This window comes from Salmo trutta, chromosome 11 (genome assembly GCF_901001165.1).
Source record: "Salmo trutta chromosome 11, fSalTru1.1, whole genome shotgun sequence".
Lineage (NCBI taxonomy): Eukaryota > Metazoa > Chordata > Actinopteri > Salmoniformes > Salmonidae > Salmo > Salmo trutta.
This window is the reverse complement of record NC_042967.1, coordinates 694,347-706,291: the sequence shown is the minus strand read 5'-3', so window position 1 is coordinate 706,291 and position 11,945 is coordinate 694,347.

Sequence of the window (11,945 nt, the reverse complement as noted above, 5' to 3'; positions counted from 1 at the left end):
TAGTACAAATACTACAGTCTGAACTTAATGACTAGGTAGAAAATGTGTAGAAATTATACTGAACCTATATTTAAAAATAATTTAACCTCTGAACTATTTTAGTAATATACAGTTATTAGCAGCACTATTTAGCGGATTTGGTTGATTTTGTGGTCTCAAAGCAGTGAGCTTAACATTCTTCATCAAGAATATGGGCAAAATGTAATTATTAACAATGAAAAGGGTGGGACTGTTGTTCTCTTGTCACATAATTTGTACATTTACTATCAATATAGGATTAAACAAAGTTTTCCAGATTGCATTTTTGCAACAACAAAACATCACGCTGCGAATATTGGATTGCGACTGAGACATCCTGGTTCAAATAGGGTCCTGAGTTGAGAACTACTGCCCTAAACCACTCTTATATACTAATTGTGAAGTAAAGGGTTAAGGCTCTACAGTTAACTAACATAGATCCTCTTTTAGTTATTGGTTAGATTCCTAAGTCGTGGATCCTAGGAGAATCATAAGAGATCATAAAGTAATGTCAAATAAAGTACAATAGTAGCCAGTAAAGTTTTATGGAGAGGTTCATGGTCCGATAATGTTAATTCATACTTCTATGTAATCATCCACCATAAACTGTAAAACCTCAAAATAAACAAATATTACATTTTTTAAATATTTTTCCAAGAATTTTGATCATGGTCTGCTTGGTTCTTTTTTGTTGTGCATAATGGAATATGAAACAGAACCTTTTTTTCTTTTACATCCCTGTGAAACATTTTCATTGAAAGGATAATCATATAGAATTTCGAAAAAGATGTTTAAACATATTTTGTACAACATTTTTCAGGAAATGTGGAAAAAAACATTTAGCAGTCGTATGTATTCCCACCGCTGTAGCTTATTGTTTTTGTTTGCATCCTGAAACATTGCTGTCATTGACAACTTGTTAAAGTACTGTACTTTCAGAATACTATTCCACTCTCAATTTGTTTTTTCAATTTTTCTTTTTTAAATATTCCTTTTAAGCTGCAGAAGGCCAGTCAAAACATGTATTTTATTTCACTGAGTAATGTCTTGAACGTAGATTTGGAATCATAGTATTTTCAGCATTTTTCTTTAGGCTCTAAGAATCATAAACTACTTGGTAGTGTGTTTTCCTGAAAGAAGAACATGGTTTATGAAACATTTTACGATATAATAATGTTTATGAAAAATGTTACGATATAATAATCTTTATCTGTTTTTATGACAAGAATTCATTAAGATCCTTTTTCTATTCTATATGATCATCTTTCACAGGGTTGGGAAGTTGTCAGACCTATGTACAGATGTAGGATCTTAATTTGACCTATATTGTCACAGAAAAATAATCCTGCATCAACATGATTTGAACGTTTAGTCCATAATATTCCTTGATTGGTGTCTAGGTTATTAGCTGGCCAAAATAGGCTACATGAAAAGTGCAATACTGTTGATATAGCTTTGTGTTAGTGTGGGTTTTCAGTGAATTTATGTAAATCATGAAAAATTCTGAGCAGCAAAAGAGTGATCAAATTAAGATCCCACATCTATAGATATCAATTGAATTCGTGACAATTTTACTATAGATTAAATCCTGATATTAAACAAATTGTTAAGTATTGAATCATTTTTCACTTATCTGAAGTTGTTCCTATTCACAAAGTTGGATTGAAGATATATAGGTCAACAAGGTTAAACGTGATGGGCGAGTGAGAGGACAGCGTCTTATGCACGTGAACCCCAAAGCCGCATCACACCACCCAATGAATGGCCAACAAAAACTATCCCAGTGTAAACGTTTCTTAAATTGAACAGGGTAATGAATTTTAAACTGCTATAGTAACTGCTCCCAGACATGTGGTTTTAGTGTGTGAGCGTGGCTGGATGTGTGTGGTTCGGATTTGTGGATGTGTCTGTGTCTCTTTGTGTGTGTGTATGAATGTAGGGGATGTGTATGTATGGGTGGGGGGTTGGGAGTGTGTGTGTGTGTGTGTGTGTGTGTGTGTGTGTGTGTGTGTGTGTGTGTGTGTGTGTGTGTAGGGGATAAAGACCTAGAAAACCAGCCTGGCTTAGTTGACAGGTGACAAGGGTTATTTTGAATGGGGATTTTGTAATACCAACAGTGTGGAAAGGACTGGGTACCAATGGAGCCCTGAAAAGAGAGAAAGAAAACTTTTATGCTCGCAACGGAGGAGAGAAAAGCCACCCGAGACTCCGAGGGACTTAGGATCTCCCTAATCAAACTGCTCTGCTGTCTAGAGTGCTCATTTTTATTCAATCCGGAGAAAAAGTGAAATAATTACAATCGGATTGATCCCCTGTGTCAGTGCCTGTGTGGTATTTTCACTCCCTTTTTTTCCTGTTTGGCTTCAACTTTGACGTATCAGTCAGGGCCCTGGGTTGTCCATACAGAGGCCTGCTCCAGAGGTGGCTGAATGTTTGAAACGTTGGATTTAAATGGTTTTGGAATTAACATCAGTTAATAAGAGACCATACCCAAAACTTGGTTTGCGACACAAAACACAGTGAGAATTACAAACTTAACTTATGTTCAGACAACTACGTAAACCACTAAATGCCTGGAATTTGCAATGAATATACATTATAGAATTAAAGGCACAATCTGTATGTTCTCATTTCCCTATGGTATCGAGTACAAACCCAATCAATCTCAAACAACAACTGAGACAACAACAACAATGTAGTTCAATATATGCCAGGCAATGAGTGTGCCTGTCGTATTTCTTTGGTATTATGGGCATATACACTCGCAAAGACCATCCTTTTCCGTCCTGAGTAACATGTTTTGGATGGAAAGTAGACAGCATATCGACCAGCATGAGACAAGATCAAGGATCAGTCTCCCTCCCTCCCCCAATCCTAACCATAACCAATAGTGTTGTGAATTCAAAACTCACCCAAGATCAGTGTCAACTCCCCGAAAATGTTCAAGAACATCAGACAGAAAAAGAGGCAACTCTGACTCACAAATCAAATCTGATCATCCATTATTATTTAAAGGTTGATTTACTGATTGATTGATTTTATTTGACAGTAAAAAAAAAGTACATACATTTTTAAAACATTATTATTTCAATTGCGGTCCCTTAAAGTGCATGGTGAACACATTACATAGACACAGGAATTGATACATTATAGATACAGACATGAAAATGGCTTCAGTCATCAGCCAGCTTTTTAAAAATTCTGGTTGGTATAGCTTTAACCTCTATGGGATTGGTGTCCCTATACCAGGACAGTTGATGCTAACTTGTGCTAATGTGACTAGAATGGCGTTGTAAGTAACAGCAAACTTTCCAGAACATAGACATGTCTTATATGGGCAGAAAGTTTAAATTATTGTTAATCTAACTGCACTGTCCAATTTACAGTAGCTATTACAGGGTGACAGATTTGTCATTCTGAGTGTCCCAGAGATAAAATGTAGCATAGCTTTGTTTGATAAAATCTATTTTTATTTTCAAATGTAAGAACTGTGTTCTACAGTTTGAACCCCTGCTGTCTCTGGCTCCACACCCACCCCGCCCGGCTATCTAGATGTGTGAAAGTTAGTGTATAAGGCAAAGACCTAGTCAGTTGTCCAACTAAATGTATTCAACTGAAATGTGTCTCTGAATCTGAGAGGTGCGGGGGGCTGCCTTAATCGACACCACATCTTCGGCACCCAGAGAACAGTGGATTAACTGCCTTGCTCAAGGGCAGATCAACAGATTTTTACCTTGTCAGCTCGGGGATTCGATCCAGCAGCCTCCTGGTTGCTAATGATTCAGCTTGTATGACATTCCTGGGAGTGTGTAAACTTACATTTTGTATTACCATATAATTTTTGTATGTTCTCTATAGTTATGTACTTGATCATGTATCAATTGACCAATTCGGCATATTTGGGCAGACTTGATACAAAATATTGTCCAGTATTGCAATGCTTCACTGGATCAATCTGAAACTTTGCACACACTGCTGTCATCTGGTGGCCAAAATCTAAATGGTGCCTAAACTGCAATATTATATTATGGCCTTTCTTTTGCATTTCAAAGATGATGGAACCAAAAAAAATGTAAACGCATGTTTGTTTGTATTATCTTTTACCAGATCTAATGTGTTATATTCTCCTACATTAATTTCACATTTCCACAAAATTCTAAGTGTTTCCTTTCAAATGGTGTCAAGAATTTTCATATCCTTGCTTCAGGTCCTGAGCTACAGGCAGTTAAATTTGGGTATGTCATTTTAGGCGAAATATTTTAAAAGGGTCCGATCCTTAAGAAGTTGTTGTAGTAGTTTGTTCCACTCAACAGCAACGCTATATAGAAAGGTGTTCTTACTGGATAGTCTTACATTTGAAACAGTCAATATCAGAGTCTCTGGTTCTGGTATTGTACTGGTGAACATGTCTAATAAAAGTAAAATCAATGGATAGGTAGGCTACCTGGGAGCTGAGTCTGTAATAATTAGGTGGACCAGACCAAGTTGAATTAATACAAACCTTTTCTCTACAGATATCCAGCCTAGCAGATTAAATTGCTCAACCTCCAGATTAGTACATAGGGGAGTTTAAAGGTAGCAAAATGATGTTGCCACAAGCAGCACCGGTGATATTGAGTTGAGCAAGACGCAACACTTCACTCTCACACAGTAACTGGCATGTGCACAGGTTAACTTCACACTGCCTACAGCGTGGTAGCCACGGGACCAAAACAGTGGAAGAGTTGAGCCTCGCACTTCAACGCTCATAGTTTTGCAGAAATGTACACACTATGCTGTTTACTTCCTTACTTTATATCTATGTCATATCGCTGAGTCTACCTTTAAATACAATCTCACAAGCTTGTTTTGGCTGGTCTGTAGTTTTTTCTTTAGATGTTCAGGGATGCTGGTGAACCATGACGTGCACACATAGTCAAAGTGACACTGAACTAGTGCACCTGCCAGAGTGTTTAGGATGTCGCCATCAAGACATTTTGAAAGCATGATTAAGCATGAATTTGGCCTGCAAGGTAAAACTTTGCGTAACACTTTTTGACACAAGGTTGTAATTACTGAAAAGTTCACGCTTTAGAATTGTCCTCCACTTAGATCAGTTTCAACAGTGATCGGGTTAATGAGAGGCCGTAAGAGTGTGTGAAGAAGTAATTGGGATTTAGAGGACTCAAAAGTTTTGGGGGTTAAACACGCCTGCTGTGACATAGGCCCGTTGAACGGGGGGAGGCGTTTACTCAGGCGAACAGAGGCCACTCTCTCACTCCTGGAGTCCCCCCCCAAGAAAGATGCAGTCGGAAAAAAAGATGTCATCCGTTATCCTTTACTGCTTTAACAGACTCGGATGAAATCATCCGGTGTTTGTGTGGTCATCCTGGTAAGGAGGAGAGGAGGGGAGAGAGAGGGAACGGGAAAATGTTCTGCTCCAGCTCAGATCCGTGTGTGGGAACCACAGGGGGAGAAATCCACACCAGGACACTTTGTTCCCGCCCCCTCCTCCCTTCCTCCCCCATCCCTTTTTCTCTCTGTCCATTTTTGGGGTTTTCATTTTTTATTCATAGGGTGATAGGGGTGGAGGGAAGGGTGTTGTTGAGAGCAAGGGGGCAGAGGTGTGTGTGTGAGTGTGTGTGTAGGAGCGAGCGACCGTGTGCATGTGCATATACGCATGTCTGTGTTTGTGCATGCACACATGTATTGATGGTTGGGGCAATAGCAGTACAACTTGGTTTTAGGCCTCGGACCAGGGCCTATGGTAACAATAACAATGGCCACAGTGTTGTTGAGGGAGTTGCGTCCAGGACTTTCGGACATTCTTCCCATGTCAGTATAATCACTACTGGGAGGTAGCTCCATTAAGGATTACCATCTCATTAATAGTATCCATGACTTTTGTTCAAAGGATACTTGTTGTAATGTTGCCTTGTGGATGACGCCTAATCCTCTGAGCCTGCAGCTGTAGGGAAGGAGAAGGGTAGATCCCATCTCTCTCTCTCTCTCACACACACACACACACACACACACACACACACACACACACACACACACAGGGCATCTCCCAGTACATCCCTGACGGCGATCAGGCCCCCTGAAAGACAGTCAAATTCAAAGTTCCCCCCTTTTTGGAGAAAAAGAAACATCCATTCTGAACTTCCACCCACTCTGATCCCCTCCGTAAATCCAAAGCCTAGTCACCCTCCCCCCAGTTACTCCCCTTCACCCCCCAGTCCCCTGTCCCAGCGCTCCTGGCTCTCGTCCTCCCATTCAGGCCTCCCTTCTCCGACATGCACGGCCCTCCTCTCAGATGGTGGGCCAGATTAGGAGTCGAACAATACAGTTTTCAATGTAAAATGTGCATCTAGTTAAGCTCTTTTTATCCCTCCATCTCTCCTCTTTTACCCTGGGATGGGATAGAGAAAGGGAATAAGAGGACTATTCATCAAGTCATCTCTGGGTGTCATGTCTCGGCAAATGATGGAGAATTCTCTTTATCTCTCGCCCACTCTGTTTTTCAATTAAATGTTATTTATCACAGTGCATAGCGAGCAGCAAGAATTTCAGTATCTCAGTTTTGACCTGTTTTCATGTAATTTCTTTCAGGTTTGTATACATACTGTATATGTATATACAGTGCACTTGGAAAGTATTCACTTTTCCACATTTATGTTACAGCCTTATTCTAAAATTGATTAAATAGATTTTTTCCCTCATCAATTGACACACAATACCCCATAATGACAAAACAAAAACATTTTATTCAAAATAAAAAACAGAAATATTACATTTACATAAGTATTCAGACCCTTTACTCAGTACTCTGTTGAAGCGCCTTTGACAGCAATTACAGCCTCGAGTCTTCTTGGGTATGAGGCTACAAGCTTCGCACATCTGTATTTGGGGAGTTTCTCCCATTCTTCTCTGCAGATTCTTTCAATCTCTGTCAGGTTGGATGGGGAGAGTCGCTGCAAAGCTATTTTCAGGTCTCTCCAGAGATGTTCGATTGGGTTCAAGTTCGGGCTCTTGCTTGGCTACTTTAGGACATTCAGAGACTTGTCCCTAAGCCACCCCTGCATTGTCTTGGCTGTGTGCTTAGGGTTGTTGTCCTGTTGGAAGGTGAACCTTTGCCCCAGTCTGAGGTCCTGAGCGCTCTGGAGCAGGTTTTCATCAAGGATCTCTCTGTACTTTGCTCTGTTCATCTTTCCCTCAATCCTGACTAGTCTCCCAGTCCCTGCCACTGAAACACATCCCCACAGCATGATGCTGCCACCACCATGGTTCACCTTAGGGATGGTGCTAAGTTTTCTCCAGACGTGACACTTGGCATTCAAGCCAAAGAGTTCAATCTTGGTTTCATCAGACCGGAGAATCTTGTTTCTCATCGTCTGAGAGTCCTTTAGGTGCCTTTTGGCAAACTCCAAGTGGGCTGTCATGTGCTTTTTACTCAGGAGTGGCTTCCATCTGGCCACTCTATCATAAAGGCCTGAATGGTGGAGTGCTATAGAGATGGTTGTCCTTCTGGAAGGTTCTCCCATCTCCACAGAAGAACTCTGGAGCACTGTCAGAGTGACCACAGTGTTCTTGGTCACCTCCCTGGCCAAGCCCCTTCTCCCCCGATTGCTCAGTTTGGCCGGGTGGCCAGATCTAGGAAGAGTCTTGGTTGTTCCAAACTTCTTCCATTTAAGAATGATGGAGGCCACTGTTCTTCATGCTTCAGAAATTGTTGGTAGCTTACCCCAGATCTGTGCCTCGACACAATCCTGTCTCAGAGCTCTACGGACAATTCCTTCGCCCTCATGGCTTGGTTTTTGCTCTGGCATGCAGTGTCAACTGTGGGACCTTATATAGACAGGTGTGTGCCTTTCCAAATCATGTCCAATCAATTGAATGTACCACAGGTGGACTCCAGTCAAGATGTAGAAACATTTCAAGGATGATCAATGGAAACAGGATGCACCTGAGCTCAATTTTAAGTCTCATAGCAAAGGGTCTGAATACTTACTTAAATAAGGTATTTATTTTTTGTATTTTGAATACATTTGCTAAAATTTCACAAAATGTCACTTTGTAATTATGGGGCACTTGTGTTTTTTTAATCAATTTGTGGAAAAAGTCAGTGGGTCTGAATACTTTCCGAATGCACTGTATACTAGTACATACAGTATATGGAGCCAAGATTTCTAGTAGCACTCATAATGCAGCCTTTTTACTAGCAGTAAAAAGCAGCTTCCTATATCTTATAAATATATTTTTCACTTCGAAGATTGTTGGACATTTACTTAAATGCGTGAGTGTTTCTTTGACCTTCTTTCAGCTTTATATGCTTATATAAGATTTCCTGTGTCCATTGAAGTGAATTGCCATACAGTACTGTATGTACATATTTTTTGGTCAGTTTGCTTGTTTTTTAACATGTTGTTATTGTCACATCTGCTCCTGCCACGCCCTCTACTTCTCATCCAGTGTCTCCCTAACCTGCCGCCACTCCCCCAGTGCTCTCTCCCTCAACCTCTCTGTGTGTGTGTGTGTGTGTGTGTGTGTGTGTGTGTGGGTGGAGACTGGTGTGCTGAAGGCAAAGCAAATCCCCACCAGCTGCAACCTGTTCCATAATCAATACCTCTACAAATACTCAGCCCTGCCACTTCCACGCTGCCAGATTGTAACCTCTGCTCGGTCAGTTTGCATTTTTAGCCGTTTGTTCCTGCTTAGATCCTGTTTTCGTGTTTTGCCTGTTTACCCTTGCCTGACACTGTTTTCCTCTCCGCTACAGTTCTGCCCGCTCTGACTTTGGCCCCTGTCTCCAGTCCCACGTCTTGTCAGTCCTGCTACTCTGTCCTGAACCCCCCACTCCACTACGTTCTTGGATTCCTCTACGGACCTGCTTACCCAGTCCCAACTCCCCTCGCTCCAGCCTCAGCCTCCGTACCTGGTTTCCTGCAACCCGCCCGAGCTTCCCCTGGCCTGCACCCCATCTTCCCCCTGTGTTTCAATAAATATCTTGGTTACCTCATCCCAGTCTCCTCGTCTGAGTCTGCTCTTGGGTTCACCTATTCCGCTCCGCGGGACAGTTATTGGTCGTACTTGTGGTATCATTGTTGGCTGGGCTCTCTGAGTGTTTCAGTTGTAGCCATAGTGGGTTTTTTTCCCTGCTCCTTGTGATGCAATCTCCTCTGACCCCTGACCCCCACATAATACCCCAGGGCCCAGCCTCTGACAACACAATGGCCCCTGAGCCATGGAAATGGTCCCCCCATGCTGGGCTGGGTTGTAAAACAATTGCTGTGTCCCAAAATGCACACTCCCTTGATAAGTGCTTCTGAAGACTACTTAGCTACTAGGTTTAGCTAGTAGCTAGCCATTTAGCAGATGCTTTTATCCAAAGCGACTTACAGTCAAGCGTGTATACATTTCACGTATGGGTGGTCGGAGGAATCGAATCCACTACCCTGGTGTTACCAGCACCATGCTCTGCCAACTGAGCCAGAAAGGACCAAGTAACAATGCCAACCCAGCACTGCCCTCCCAGATGTCCTCCAATAATGGGCTCTCAAGGCCTTGTTTGTTTTGACCCCAAAAATATACCCTATCTGTTACGTTGACAGAAAGCAGACTCTTGTTTTGTGGACTGTGTGTCCTAATTTATGAAAAGCCTTCTTAAATACCCTAGGAAAAGCAAACACAGACTTACAAAAAGAGAGACAGAGCGAGAGCGAGAGATCCTTTGCATATTGATCAGATCAACCAGAGAGCTTGGTTTAATGGTGCAAAAGATGTAGAAAAATTTGCAAAATGGCTAAATAGATTGTTTGGTGTGTGCGTAAGTTATTTGCGAGTGTGTATGTAAAAGAGATGCTTCAGAAACAGACTTGATGAGTAACCTGACACGGTAAGACTTGTGTTGGCTTACCAAGATAATGTCTAGGCTTCAGTTTAGTGGGCTATCACAGTATTGTGGCAGCAGGAGACCCGGGTGTATGCGTGCCTGCATGCGTGTGGCACGCTGTTTCTGAGCTGACTTATGTTCTTGCCCGGTCCTGTTGTGCTATTGTTGGTGCCCTGGTGTCTGACATGGATGCCCCACTGTGATGGCCGCAGTGGGGTCGTAAAGTCACCTAACCCCCTCAGCCTCTTCTGTTCACACTCTCCACACCACACCTCTCCTCAGTCCCTCATTCCTCCCTATCCTGGGCTACACTGGAGAATGCTCTTTAATTTGATATTTTTTTAAAGAAAAGAAACAAGACATGTTTTTAAAATCTAATATTACTGCTTGCATGAGTTACTTGATGTTGAATAGAGTTCCATGTAGTCATGGCTCTATGTAATACTGTGCGCCTCCCATAGTCTGTTCTGGACTTGTGGACTGTGAAGAGACCTCTGGTGGCATGTCTTGTGGGGTATGCATTGGTGCCAGTAGTTCAAACAGACAGCTCGGTATATTCAACATGTCAATACCTCTCACATATACAAGTAGTTATGAAGTCAATCTCTCCTCCACTTTGAGCCAGGAGAGATTGACATGCACATTATTAATGCTAGCTCTCTGTGTACATCCAAGGGTCAACCGTGCTGCCCTGTTCTGAGCCAATTGCAATTTTCCTAAGTCCCTCTTTGTGGAACCTGACCACACGACTGAACAGTAGCCCAGGTGCAACAAAACTAGGGCCTGTAGGACCTACCTTGTTGATAGTGCTGTTGAGAATGCAGAGTAGCGCTTTATTATGGACAGACTTCTCCCCATCTTAGTTACTGTTGTATGAATATGTTTTTACCATGAGAGTTTACAATTTAGGGTTTAGTAAATGATTTGTCCCAAATACAATGCTTTTAGTTTTTTAAATATTTAGGACTAACTTAATCCTTGCCACCCATTCTGAAACGAACTGCAGCTCTTTGTTAAGTGTTCCTGTCATTTCAGTCACTGTAGTAGCTGACGTGTATAGTTCTGGCTTTACTCAAAGCCAGTGGCATGTTGTTAGTAAAGATTGAAAAAAGTAAGACGCTGCCCTGGAGAATTCCGGATTCTACCTGGATGTTTTTGGAGAGGCTTCCATTTAAATAAAATATATATATACAAAAATGTGTCACATGCACCAAATACAACAGGTGTAGACCTTACAGTGACATGCTTACTTACAAGCCCTTAACCAACAATGCAGTTTAAAAAAAATACCTAAAACAGTAAGAAATACAAGTAAGAAATAATTAAAGAGTAGCAGTAAAACAACAACAGTGAGGCTATATACAGGTGGTACCGGTACAGAGTCAATGTGCGGGGCCACCGGTTAGTCGAGTTAATTGTGGTAACATGTACATGAGTTATCAGCAGCGTGGGGGGGGGCAATGCAAATAGTCTGGGTAGCCATTTGATTAGATGTTCAGGAGTCTTATGGCTTGGGGTAGAAACTGTTTAGAAGCCTCTTGGACCTAGACTTGGTGCTCCGGTACTGCTTGCCATGTGGTAGCAGAGAGAACAGTCTATGACTAGGGTGGCTGGAGTCTTTGACAGTTTTTAGGTCCTTCCTCTGACACCGCCTGGTGTAGAGGTCCTGGATAGCAGGAAGCTTGGCCCCAGTGATGTACTGGGCAGACCGCAGACCAAGTGTAACCACGCCAGCCCAGGCCCTCCAAATCCGGCTTCTTCACCTATCATCTAAGACCAGCCACCCGGACATGAAAGTGTGGGTTTGCACAACCAAAGAATTTCTGCACAAACTGTCAGAAACCGTCTCAGGGAAGCTCATCTGTGTGCTCGTTGTCCTCACCAGGGTCTTGACCTGACTGCAGTTCGGCATTGTAACTGACTTCAGTGGGCAAACGCTCACCTTTGATGGCCACTGGCACGCTGGAGAAGTGTGCTCTTCATGGATGAATCCCAGTTTCAACTGTACTGGGCAGACAGCCATCCGCCGCCATCACCTTATGTTTCAGCATGATAA